Source organism: Theropithecus gelada, chromosome 18 (assembly GCF_003255815.1).
Source record: "Theropithecus gelada isolate Dixy chromosome 18, Tgel_1.0, whole genome shotgun sequence".
NCBI classification, from domain to species: domain Eukaryota; kingdom Metazoa; phylum Chordata; class Mammalia; order Primates; family Cercopithecidae; genus Theropithecus; species Theropithecus gelada.
Genome location: NC_037686.1, coordinates 45,674,872 through 45,687,507, shown reverse-complemented (window position 1 = coordinate 45,687,507; position 12,636 = coordinate 45,674,872). Strand labels below are relative to the sequence as shown.

Below are 12,636 nucleotides of genomic sequence, written 5' to 3'. Positions count from 1 at the left end.
CAAAGTATACAATAGGCTATGTTTTATAGGGTAAAATGGAAAACTAAGAATACGTACTTGAATTTCTATGTTTTAGCACAAATAAGCACTATGGGGACAACAGGGGCAGGGATGGAGTAGGAAAGGACAGAGGTGAGAGTGAGAAATCTTAGTGTATACCTCTGTAAAAGCATTTGATTTTAATGCTTTGCCTATTCAAAATTCAAATCCAACTAAACACGAGAGGAAATGCAATAATAACACAAAGTATTGCAGGTGCAAGAATCAAAAATTGCTCCCTTCTGCCTTCTCAGAAAAATGGATGCAGATGATACCATGCCTGGGGTCTCACCCTCACATCAGCCCAGAAAGTGGAGGGTGAGTCACCAGCCTCTGGCCTGGAGGAGGAGGGAACAGAGCGCAGAGAAAGCCTGGTCTGCCAGGCAGCCTGCTCAGGCTGGTCACAGTGGCCTGGCCTCTCTCTCTCTCTTCGTGGAAAAGATCAGGAAGGCTGGATGGCCTGGGACCTGAATCAGGCCAGTTCCACTCGAGGCCTGCCCTTCTCTGGAGGGCTATGCCCACGTCTGCTCCATGACCCACCCTTGAATCACCATCATCCCAGTTCCTGATACCCTGTGGTTCCAGGAACAACCACACTGTACCAAGTGCAGTGTTCAAATTCTCAGGACCCCACCAGCACACTTGATCCACAAATATACTCCCATTTTAAGGCCACATGGTATATGGAAAGAGCACAAGGCTGTGAGTCAGGAGATAGGAGTTCCAGCCCACTTTGCCGTGAACTCACTGATCCCTGACTCACAGCCGTGAGCACACCTGATCCACTGCTCATTCCACTCTCCCAGAGCCTTCCTCACTGTTCCCAGTCTCGATCCCAGCTTTGGCTCCAGTGCCAAAGTTCTGGGGGTGCAACGCCCCACACCCTGGCATTGCTTAGCCATAGTACTTGGAGAAGAATCGCGGTAGATGAGAGAGGACAGAACCCTCAGCTCAGGATGGAGGCTTCAGCTGTGCGAGCATGTTCTTCCCCTCCCTGTCTCTTCTCTGATCCCTTCCTGGAGGAGAAGCGGGGCAGCCAAACAGCAAATCAATTAAAAGTTACTGCTACCACCCAGATATCCATAAATGAGGTTAAGTTAATCTGTCTGATTAATGAATTATATCCATATTACAGAAAACCATGTTATAAAGAATTACAGCCATATATATGAACAGTTTTTTTAAAGACATTAAGTGAAAACACAAGCTGAAGAACCTAATATTTAGTTGGATCCCATTTTTGTTTAATATGTATCTATTTTCCAGATCCATGGTAACAGTATATAGACAGTGATATGGATTTGGATTCGGCTACAGATATAGCAATTCCCTAAATTGTAGACAGTGATGAGCTGTGGTGATGGGGGGTGGTTTCATAAGTTCCTTCACTCTCTCATAGAAGTTAAATACTTCTATGTTGTTATTTTTTTCTGATACAAAGCAGTGATTATTTTTGTAATTTGAACAAACATCTTTCAAATTTACTGTATACCTACTATACACCTGGCTGGGCTGGCCCAAATGATGTCCAAAGTAAGTCAGAGGCTCAGGGGAGGAACCCCCTCCCAACCCTGCCCCATCCATCAGATGGGAACCTGGGGCCCAGCGAGGTCTCGTGGTTGGCAGCACACAGTGAGTTCATGGCAAAGCAGGGCTAGAATGCCTATCTCCTGACTCACAGCCTTGTGCTCTTTCCATACACCACGTAGCCTTAAAATGAGAGTATTTTTAGGGGAGGGGGGTTCTTGATGTACCTGGTAGGGAAAAAGCAGTGGAAATACTGCCCCCACCCCCCTGACCACCAAAAAAAAAAAAAAAAAAGAAAAAAGATTTCACTTTCCAGGACTCACTACATGGCTGCCAGGTCAATATCACCACTTCCTAAAAGTCAGCCATTGACTGATGGAAGATTCCAGACAAGTGTTCATTTAAAGATGAACCATTAACCGTAAATCAAAGCCCAGAGTGAGTGCTGAGTTACAAAACTAATTAGAATAAGTGGGTAAATGGATGGCTGGTCTCAGTCCCAGTGGCCACCTGACTGTTATCCACCAGGGCTGGGAGAAGAGAAGATATATTCTCTGAGTCATAAAAGCAACACAGGGTCAGAGACGGCTTCTTTAAGAAGTCTCTCTCTAATATAAAAATAATCACCACCATCTCCTCAAAAGGCAGCCAAAATGGCAGGGCACACATTGATCAATTAACAAGCATTATTAAACCTTTCATTCCACTGAGCTTGGAAGGCCCAGTGGCCTCTTCCATTTGACCACCACTTTGCAACGTAGAAAGGCTTTAACTCGTCATCCTGTTGGATCCCCTGTGCCCTGTTGCTGGTATTTTCTAACCTTCATTTTTGTGTCTGCAGAAGTGGTTAGTGACATGTTCAGGGGCGTGCAAAGCTGACAGGCAGAGCTAGGCGCTGCTGCTGCCCCAAGCCACACTCTGCTGAGGGGCTGCAGAAGGAAAAGAAACTAAACAACCTCTGAGAAAGTAAAACAACCAAAAGTACAACCCAAGCCAGTCCAGAGTTGGTGCTGACCTGTCGCCCTCCCAGACCACCTGCACTACAATGCAAATACATTTTTCCACCCTGAGATTTCCATCTTCTGGGTGCAGTTTGTGTATGTGGGTTTGTACATATGAGTACACATGCGTGCATCTTTAGTGTTTGACTCTTTGTACTCCTTGAAGTGTTTGTACTGACGCTGTCCATTAAACTCTCGCTTTAGTGTCAGTAGGACAGGCAATCTAACTATTTCCGTTTAATAGATAAGGAAGCTGAGGCTCAGCGTATCTCGCCCCATATCTTATTACTCCTCAGTGGCAGAGTGGGGAGGGACAAAAACTAAAAGTTGTTGAGGGCTCACTGGATCAAGAACTGTCCATGCCATCTCATTTTGCACCTACAACAATCCCGGGAGGGAGATGTACTTTCCCCATGTCACACTTGAGGACAGCGAGGCTCAGGGGGACTGTGTCACCTTCCCCAAGTGGCAGAGCCAGAACTCAACATCAGGGCTCTCTGAGCTCAAAGCTAAGGTTCTGTGGTTGCTGTGCAAGTCCACAGTGGGGGCCAACTCTGTGCCAGGCACTGAGTAAGTCCTTTCTCAAAATATCAGTACTGGCAATAGCTTATGTGTAGCCTTCTAATAAGCTCAGAGGGAGCTAAGCTCTGTCTAGGGCTCTTGAGGACAAGGCATGCCCCGGGATGTCTTTAAATCCAGGCATGGCCCAGAGCAGGGCACCTGGGCATGGGATGTACCTTGTTGAGGTCTCTACCACAGTGCCATCCTTTTCTAGGGCCTTCTCTTTCATTTTTGCTGTGCAAATTAAAGGGTGATGTGGACTTTTAGGTAGCAAGAGCTCATGCCTACTGTTCACATCCTGAATAACTCCATGCACACTCAGTGAGGCGAGTCAGTGGCCCCAAAGAGCTCTCTGCACCCAAGAAACCGGGCCAGCTTCATGGTGTGCCTCAGGTCCCCTCACCTCCGCTCAAGTAACCACTGCCAGCCTTTTCCAATGTTTCCATCAGAGTTTGTCATCTCTCACTGCCCTAAGGAGTGATACAATGATGATGATGATGATGATGATGATGATGATGATAAACATTTCCACATGAAGGCCTGGGTGTCTGAGTCATTTTGTTGCTTTGTCCCCGTGGTTTCTATATTTTTATACATTAAAAAAAAAAAAAAAAAAAACGAAAAGAGAGGGCAGGACTGAAAGAGTGGGCAGGATGAGTAATCCCAGCCTTACTGGGTCCTGGTGGGAAGAAGAAAAGGGGGTGGAGACAGAATGGAAGAGAAGATGGGAGTGGCTGTGAGGGCTAGGCAGGGGGAGCATCTACTCCAGCTCCGGATAGGAAGGACTTGGGCCCCCAAGTCAGATAGCACCGAAATCCAAACAAGGTTTATGTGCTCAGCTGCAGAATGTGGGCGTGTGGAGGTGAGGGCAGTGTTCCAACCAAGTAATCCATAACCAACAAAGAAAGAGCCCATCTAAATCCGCCCCAGACTGCCAGGTCAAGGGTTACCTCCTCCAGGTGGCCTTTGCACACCACCCAAGCCAAGAATGAGCCCCCTTTCCTCCGAACCTGAACTGCTCATTTGTCCCGCGGGCCAGATGGCTTTGCTAGCCCCCTTCCCTGTGTATTTTCATTGCTTCCTCAGTTCCATCATGAGTTTCTGAAGGACAGGGAACTTGTCTTACCGCCTCTGTGTCTTAGATAGCACCCTGCAGACAGAGCCATGCTGCATGCAAGAAATGTTTGTGGACCAAAGTCTCAGAAAATGGTACCAAATAATAATCACACAACTTATCCTTCAATCTTGGGCTTTATGCTATACAAAGCCATGTCACATTCTTGTGAGGTAGGTGGCAAGTGATACTAAGTTCATTTTACAGATAGAAAAACTGAGGCTCGTGCAGCGTGGAGTCTGAGTGGCTACCCAATGACTAATGAGTAACCAGAAACAGTTCTGGAACCCAGGTTTCTAACTTTACTCTGATTTTCCTTGGAGGGACTGAAAGTTTCTATTTCCTTTGAAGCACATAATAAATAATTTTGGGGCACACTGCATTATGATAGCCCATCCCCATCTAAGAGGCACAGTGTATATTAGCATCACCAAGGCTCTGAAGAAATCTCTTTGGCTTAGTTCAATGCAGCCTTCTCCAAACTTGCCTTACCCTGAAATCTTTTTGCATGTGACCCTACCATATTCTGTACTGAGGAAATGTTCTTCTCTACTGTCACTTTCCCGAAGGGTAAACCATGCTCCCAGGACAAGCTGTACACTATAGGCATTGAAAGGCTTAAGTTAGATAAACAAAGCTCTAATGGTGAAATTTCAGGGCTCAGCCAGCTAGTAGGAACATTTCCACTTCTTTTTTAATCACTGAAATGTTCAAACAGACACAAAATGTTTGTGTATATTGTTCACTAAAATCTTTTATTCTGAAATTTTTTTTCTGAAATATTTTAAAGAAAATTCTAGACATCATATCATGTTGTCTGAATTTACTTCAGTATATAACACTGTCACAGCATTACACATGCTAAAAAATTAACGCTAATTCCTTAATATTTAACCCGATTCTCTCTAACATATCCTTCTACAGTAGGTTGGCTTGAATCAGGATTCAAACAAGACTCATAGATTGCATTTGGTTCATGCATCTATTAAGATTCTCTCAGTCTATAACAATTCCCTCTTCCCCATCCGCTTTTCCCACTGAACATCAGTCACGTTAGAGAAAGAAATAAGGTTACTGGTACTGCGAAGTTTCCCCCTGGTCTGAAATTGGTGATGGCCTTCACAAGTCCTTGGCTCTTGTATAAATTGGTGGTTAGAGCTATCGCTTCATCAGCATTAGCTTCAGTTTCCTGGTAAGACAACATTATGGTCAGTGCAGTGTCCTCCCTTTCACATGGCAGCTGGCTGAGCCACTTGCAGCAAAGCATAAATTGATTTGGGGGTTTGGATGGTGGGAGGCACATCTTTTTGAGCAACCAGTCTTCCCAGTGTCTCCAAAGTTATATTATAATCTAGAATTTGGTTCTAAATACATCTCTAACCCAGGATTTGCTAATTTTCTAGGATTTCATGGAAGATGCTCTCCTACCATTCAGCTCCAAAATTCTATCAGTCTACCCTTTTCTAGTCTGTTTTTTTTTGTGACCTTTTACCTCTCCTTTGGTTTTTTTGGTTTGTTTTGTTTTGTTTGTTTGTTTGTTTTTGAAGAAAAGCCATTTTCCAATTACCAAGCAAGCCGGGGACCTCATATTCCCTCCAGGGCAGCCCCTACCAGTGACTCCATGGGCTCAACAGTCCATGGCTTCCTCCCCTCATCTCTTACAAGACAAGTCAGAATCTCAAGGAGAACAACAACACATGGTTGAACATGATAAATATGCATCCTAAATTTTTAAAAACCAAATTACACAAATCAAGCTTATTCTGAGAGGTTCGTTTTACCAGGGGTCTCTAGTGCTCCAATCAGCATAATTAAATAGTAAGATCTCTCTAGAATTGATTGTGGTTTTCACATTTTTTTTCATCCAAGGACCATTTCAGCAAGATGATTTTAAGCTAATAAGAACCCCCAAATTAGAAACTAATTAAGGAGATGGAAAATACAAATGTATTTGTTTTTAGTTGGGTACTATTTTTATCAGAAGAATCATGAAAAATTAAAATTGCTAAATACTCATACGAAGGTTGTCAGTCAAGGGCAATGTGGCTTTCTTCCTCTCCCTGCTGCAAAACTTAAGGTGATATAGCAGAAGCTGTTCCCCCTGGGCTCCCAGGAAGCAATAAAGAGACTAATTTTAAAGAAACAGAATTTACACACTGCTAGACTCGGTGAGGAAAGAGTGTTGCCATAATTCTCTCAAATCTTTGGCAAGTGAGATCCACAGCGCCTTTTACTTTTAGAGTGCATGTACACCTGGAAACAGGATTAAATCATTGCAGTACAGGCTCTCGTGCCCATTTAACAGAGGAGAACATTAAGGTCTGGGGAACTTAAAAGAACTGCACTGGGTCACATAGCAAACTAAGAAAAAGCCAGGTCAATAACCTTATCCAAATGTGCTTGAGTTTGTGACACCCCCCTCTGCATTGTCCCTCAAATGTGCCATAGATCATCTTTTGAAATAGATGTTAAGTCACAGTGACACTGGTTTGAAGGACTCTTTTAGGATTCGTGACAGCCTTGAGAGCTCGGGCCCCAGGAGAGCCAGCAGGAAGCGGCAGCCAGCTGCTAAAGGGGGCGGGGGCTCTCCAGTCTAGAGAGGCAGGCAGCAACACGAGTGACCCAAATACCACTGCGGCGAGCATCAAAGGCCCATTAACCCAACCACACACAGTCAAATGTGGACCCAACCTTGAAAATGCTGTCTCAATGCCCAGGCCCGGAGAATTTCCATTTATCCTGCAGACTTTGCCCTGATTCCAGTGCAGCTTAAGCCCAGTTACTCTTCATGTCACCCACCTGCACCTCCTGATCCTACTCCCTCCACGCCAGGCCCAGAGGACATAGGATTTGCCTGGAGCCCCCATTCCCTATCACAGAATCCTCACCAGACCCAAGCCAGGGAGGCAAGGAGGACCTACAGGACTTACTTAGATCCATGGCTTGCTCCCAAGTCCCAGGAAGGATGGATTATGAGCTTTCACAATAATCTAGGTGGATTCCAAACTCAGGAGGATTGGCTAGAGACCCCACGCACACAACAGGCTAAGGGAAAGTAAAGATGTCAGGGAAACCTACTGCTGCCACCAACACCCAGATCCTTCCCCTCTCCCAAAGGAGAACAGGAGGCAAGGGGTTAATTCAGAGGTGCTCACCCGGGGGATAGAGCACCCAGGAGGAGCACCTCATGGAAACACCTAGCTGAGTCCTATGGCAGCACCATCTGCCATCAGATGCCAAGAGAAGGGGCCCCTTTTAAATCAAATGTGCAGCCTCAAACTCAGCTCCCAGACCAGAAAACACCCCCAGGTAGGGAACTAAGAGTCTCAATAACATTTGATAACTTTATAAAGGACCTTCACATACATTATCTCACTTGAGGCTCAGAAAAAACCCAGAAGGCAGGAACTATTTAACTCATTCTTCAGATGGGGCTGGGTATAGGGGAATCTGGCCTTGTGGCCACCGGCCAGGTGCCAGCTACATGTGTCAGGGTGCCAGGTCAGTAACTCTACGTAGCGATTACTGCTTTCTGCTGCTGTTGGGGGTCAGTGGCCAGAGTTGCCATTCGTAGGATCACAAAATGTGTACCCCCTCCAGTCCCAAAAAGAACAGCCATATTTTGTGACAATAAGATCTGGACTCCCTATCCTAAGGGGAAGTTATCTGAATTTTTCTTTCTGGGAAAAGCAAGGGGACATGGTAAGGTAGTAACAGGCCTTTGTTTCAAAGACTGAGGCTGGGAGGCAGGAGAGAGAGGGATGAAGGACATGGAACTTTCAGAGAAGGATCGCTGGGCTGGATCCCAAGAGAGGTGGGATGACTTGGGACCTGGAGTGGCTGGCAACCCTCACTCCACTGGAGTGCGGTGCCTGGGTGCTGTCCGCCCCCTAGAGATGGTGGCCTGGGAACTCCAGCTTCCCCTGTGGCAGAGCTGGCATAGATAGAGCACCAGCTGGCTGCAGGGGCCTGCCCCCTCCAGCTGACCACACAGGTCTGGATAAAGGGGCACCACAGGCAGCTGTCACCACCAGGGGCTACGGCCCAGGCTCACCCCTCCCCATTTGTGCTGACCTGCAAAGCGGCCCGGTTCTCATGCAAAAGGAGAGTGGAGACAGAACTACAGAAATGCCAGTTAGGAAACTTTCTGCCAAACTTACCCAACAGGAAAACCCGAATTTGTTTTTATTCAATTTAGGAAAATAAAAAGAATTATTTCTTGAAATTGAGTGTCACAGAGCAATTACTCATTATTTTATTTAGTTACCTCATAGTTACATAGATAGAATTTATTAGTTCCAATTTCAGGGAAGCTTCTGAGGCTCAGAGACCTTCAGGAACCACCTGAAGGTCCCAGACCCAGCAAGTGGCAGAGTCCTGAACCCAGCTGCTGAGACCTAGAGTCAGGGCTGGTTTGAGAACATAAGTCACCATCTAGAATAAGTGATTCAAGACACCTCTTATTATCCAAGAGAATGTCCCCAGGGATTCATTATAGACATTTCATAAGAAGAGAACATAATAATAAATCCTGATGTCTAGCTCAGGATACCCCTGGCCCCCGGGTGCTCCTTGGCAAGATATTCTAGAGTCTAGATTGGTGCTATCCAACACAGTTGCCACTAGCCAACTTGAAATGTGGCTGGCCCAAACTGAGATGGTGCTGTAAGTACAAAATACACTGTAGACTTCAAAGACTTTGTATGAGAAGAATGTAAAATATCTCAGTCATAATTTTTATGCTGATTACATGTTAAAATGATAATATGTTAGACCTACTGAGTTAAATGAAATATACCATTAAAATTAATTTCCCTTGCTTATTTTTACTTTTTTAAATGCTGCTACTACCACATTTAAAATGACATACGTGGCTTGCATCTGAAGCCCGCCCCCAGTGGCTATTGGGCCACCTCACTCCAGGTCACAAGTCTTGCCTTGGTTTCTTGCACACTCCTCTCCTTGAGTTGGAAGACAAGGAGTCAAGACTCTCCAAGCATTCGGAGAATGTCCTCTTTTCTCAACACTTCTCTAAATTCCTGGCCCCACCCCTCCTGCCTCTAGTCTTTCTGTGTGCCTAGCAACTGCCAAAGCAAATAAATGCAGTGACCATTTCCGAGTGGTAGGGTCCACCTAAATCACATTTTCTGTGGCCAGAGAAATTTTGATAACCGGTTTTCAAAGCACAGGCCCCCAACCCTGTTAGCAGTCAGAATCCCTGGAAGTTAGAAGGCACTTCTCCCAGCCTTCCTGGCTCTCACCCCCGCCAGACTCTGAGCTTCTCCAAAAGCAGAATCATGGAAACAAAACTAAAAGTACTGATCACTTATTATGGTGCCAGCTGCTGTCCTAAGTGTGTTACATGTTTTATCTTATTTAATTCTCCCCACTAGTCTATGAGTGAGATAGTATCGTTCCTGGTTTTGAAGATAGAATAGAAGCTTGAAGCCTCCAGAGGTCTGGACCAGGCTCCACACTCCCTCCCCTGGAAGCAAACCGCAGCTCATTCTCTGTATTTCTGGCACCGAGCACAGTGCTTGGTGCACAACAGGTAATCAGTAAACATTGGTAACATAGGAGAAGAGCGTTTGACAGACCCAGTCCTTGGCTCTTTCTGGCCTTCATCAGGAGGCATGTTGCCCATTAGCCTCCTAAGATTACAAACTTGAAAGTCCTCACCCACCTACCTCCAGGATTGGATATTTTTTGCTTCTACCCAGTACCCCATCACCTCCCACCATGATGCTCCCCAGCTTCAGCCCTGCGCAGGTCCCCAGCCAAGTCCAAGAAGTACAGACCACTTGCCCCACTGAGAGGTGGAGTCTGGGGATAGCCCAGGACCAGTCCATACAGGTCATATTTAGGCCAGCTCCCTAGCTCAGCCCCTCCAGTCATAGCCAGTCTCTGACTACCCCTTGCCAGAGACCCTGGAGCTCAATTCTTCCTCCATTTCCTTATATAGACAGGAGTCCAGTTCTGAGCCCACCTAGCGCCTTTGGTTGATCCACTTCCTAGAGCTGGGCTCAGCTTTCTAGATTCCTTCTTCAACTTATCCTTTCTGCCTAATTTAGAACAAGGCCACCCAGAAGTCCTAATGTTCTGCTCCTCCCCATCCCTTGGCTCTGACCCTGGGGACCCTGACACTGGCCTGCACTGAAAAGGAATTTACCACACCCTCTCGGGCCTCCTGTCCCAGGCCACTGGCCCTTCTCCCCTTGCCCTGGTCAGTTTCCCAAGGCCCCAAGCTATTTTTGCCTCCACCCCAGCCTACCATTTTCCCCACGGTGGAAGTTGCCAGGGTGGTACCTCATATGACGCACACAGCAAAGACCAGAAAATCCATGGGAACGCAGTCTGCCATTGGATCAGAACCCACCTTTGGGGTCTCCAGCCTACTGGCTGGCCCCTGTCCTTCTAGTCTCAAGGCCCTGCCTTCTAGGCCCTAGAGACTTGCTTGATGCTTCTAGGTTTGGCTGACTTCCCTGAATCAACTGCTAGACCCAACGTATCTGATAGGCCCCTACTGTCCTCTCCAGACCCCTACCCATTACCTCATCCACCTTTGATCATCTGCTAATTGCCTGGGCATTCTTGAAAGAATGGGAAGACACAAAGCCTTTTGTTTTTAACAAGCAGGACTCACCCATCACCACACCTGTCATTTGACATATCTGAACCAGACCTAAAGGCTTCCCAGCCACTGAGGTCTCCAGGTCTATCCCTCACACGTCAGGGACACAATGAAAGAGCTTCTTCACTTGTCGTTGCCTCTGTTTCTCCACTGGCATGAACTCCCTGTTTCCCACAGAAGCTGATGGGGAATAATGACTTCTTGATTTGTTACTCTGAGTTCCTCAAATATGACATGCTACCTCCATAAAGGCATCAGGCCTTCCCATAAGGCATAGGAAGTGAACTCATCTGATGCTAAATCTTCCGGTGCTTGGCTCCAGCAAGCACATGGGGCAGAAACTAATAACTATAAAGCATCCATCTATCATCTTATCAGGCCTTAGTGTGCTTTGTTTGCATAGTTATCTTCCCACGGGTTGACATTTTATGCTTACCGTAAGCTGATGTATTCTCCTACCTGCCATATCATTCATAAAGGATAGACAAGCCTCAGGTTCATTACCTGTCATTACACCATGTACACGTCACCAGGGGCCAAAACATTGATTCTTCTTGGATCTCCCCAGCAGTGCAGCCCCAAACGCCAAGGCTCCAGGTCTAATGGGCGCGGATTCTGCTCATGCCTCAGGCCCTGGGTGGACTCCACGCCATCACTTCTTGCTCTTGTGGCTGACCCACTCCTCAGGGTTGGAGAGAGCTTCTGAGCTCCCAGCTGCTCAGAGGGATCTGCAGGAAGAAGAGAGGCCTCCATCACCTACCAGGGCCAGAAACACATGTCCAGGTTTTAGCTGTTCTTGAAAATTCTAGCCATCCTCCTCTTTCTCTTTATTATTAGGGTCTGCAGTTCTTCATGACTATACCAACTCGATCTCATCCAGGGTTTTCACCGACAGTGTCCTGCCCACCAACGCAGGCCCAGGCCTCAACACACACACCCACCTCACACACATGCACACAGACGCCCTTCATTCCTTTCTTACCTCTGCATACTTCATTTCAACTGCCTGAAAGACTCACCTTCTAATCCTGCATCCAAACCCTAGCCATTGTTCAGAGTTTAGTCCAGAATGGCCAACAGAACCTCCCTCACGCTGTTCCATCACCCCAGGAAAGAGAAAGGAAATGCATGTTCTCACTCCACCTGTGAGATGTACATAGAAGTGCAAGGACACATCTATGTGGAACATTCCTTAACTCTTCTAGCCCAGGTATCCCAAGCAAGGCTTCTGGTGTTCTGTAGTTTGTAGGGGGCTCCAGGTAGGACATCCCACCTATGGCTGATGATGAACATCTTTTCCTAGTTCTTCATCCCAGAGTGAGACACAAAAGTGGAAACACAAACCTTGCTGGGATGAGGAACAGAGACACCGGCTCCACAGAGCCATCACATTTCATAGCCAAGATTGTGGCTTACGCTCTGTCAAGAGGAGCCAAAGTGCTTCTGGCTGAAGCAGCCTGCCCCAGTCTGGAGGTCTGCCTATCTCTGGACAAGTCCAAGCTGGCTACAGCCCTGCATCTCTGACCAGGCACAGCCTCCAGCTCTTGGGGGTGAAAGGGGTAGGCTCCTGGGGTGCCCATCTGGCTGTGACTTGCAGCTGCACCTCAAACATGGGCTCCTCCAGGCTTCAGTGGGCCATTGCTGAGAAGAGACTGTGGCAGACGAAGAATATCCATCAGGACACCCAGCACTGCAGACAAAAGGAAGCCCCAGGGACAGGGGTGAGAGTGGCAAAAGAAGGAAGGAACACATATATAATGGTT

The 12,636-nt window shown here is 46.8% G+C and overlaps 1 protein-coding gene across 1 annotated transcript in view; it reads right to left on the bottom strand.

Annotated features, from left to right (window-relative positions):
* The window catches only part of ZBTB7C (zinc finger and BTB domain containing 7C), a 382,043-nt gene that overhangs the window by 297,650 nt on the left and 71,757 nt on the right, over positions 1-12,636 (bottom strand). Inside the window, exon 2 of the mRNA XM_025365135.1 lies at positions 11,378-11,601. The gene's annotated coding sequence lies outside the window, so the exon portion shown is untranslated. The remainder of the gene's footprint in view (positions 1-11,377; positions 11,602-12,636) is intronic.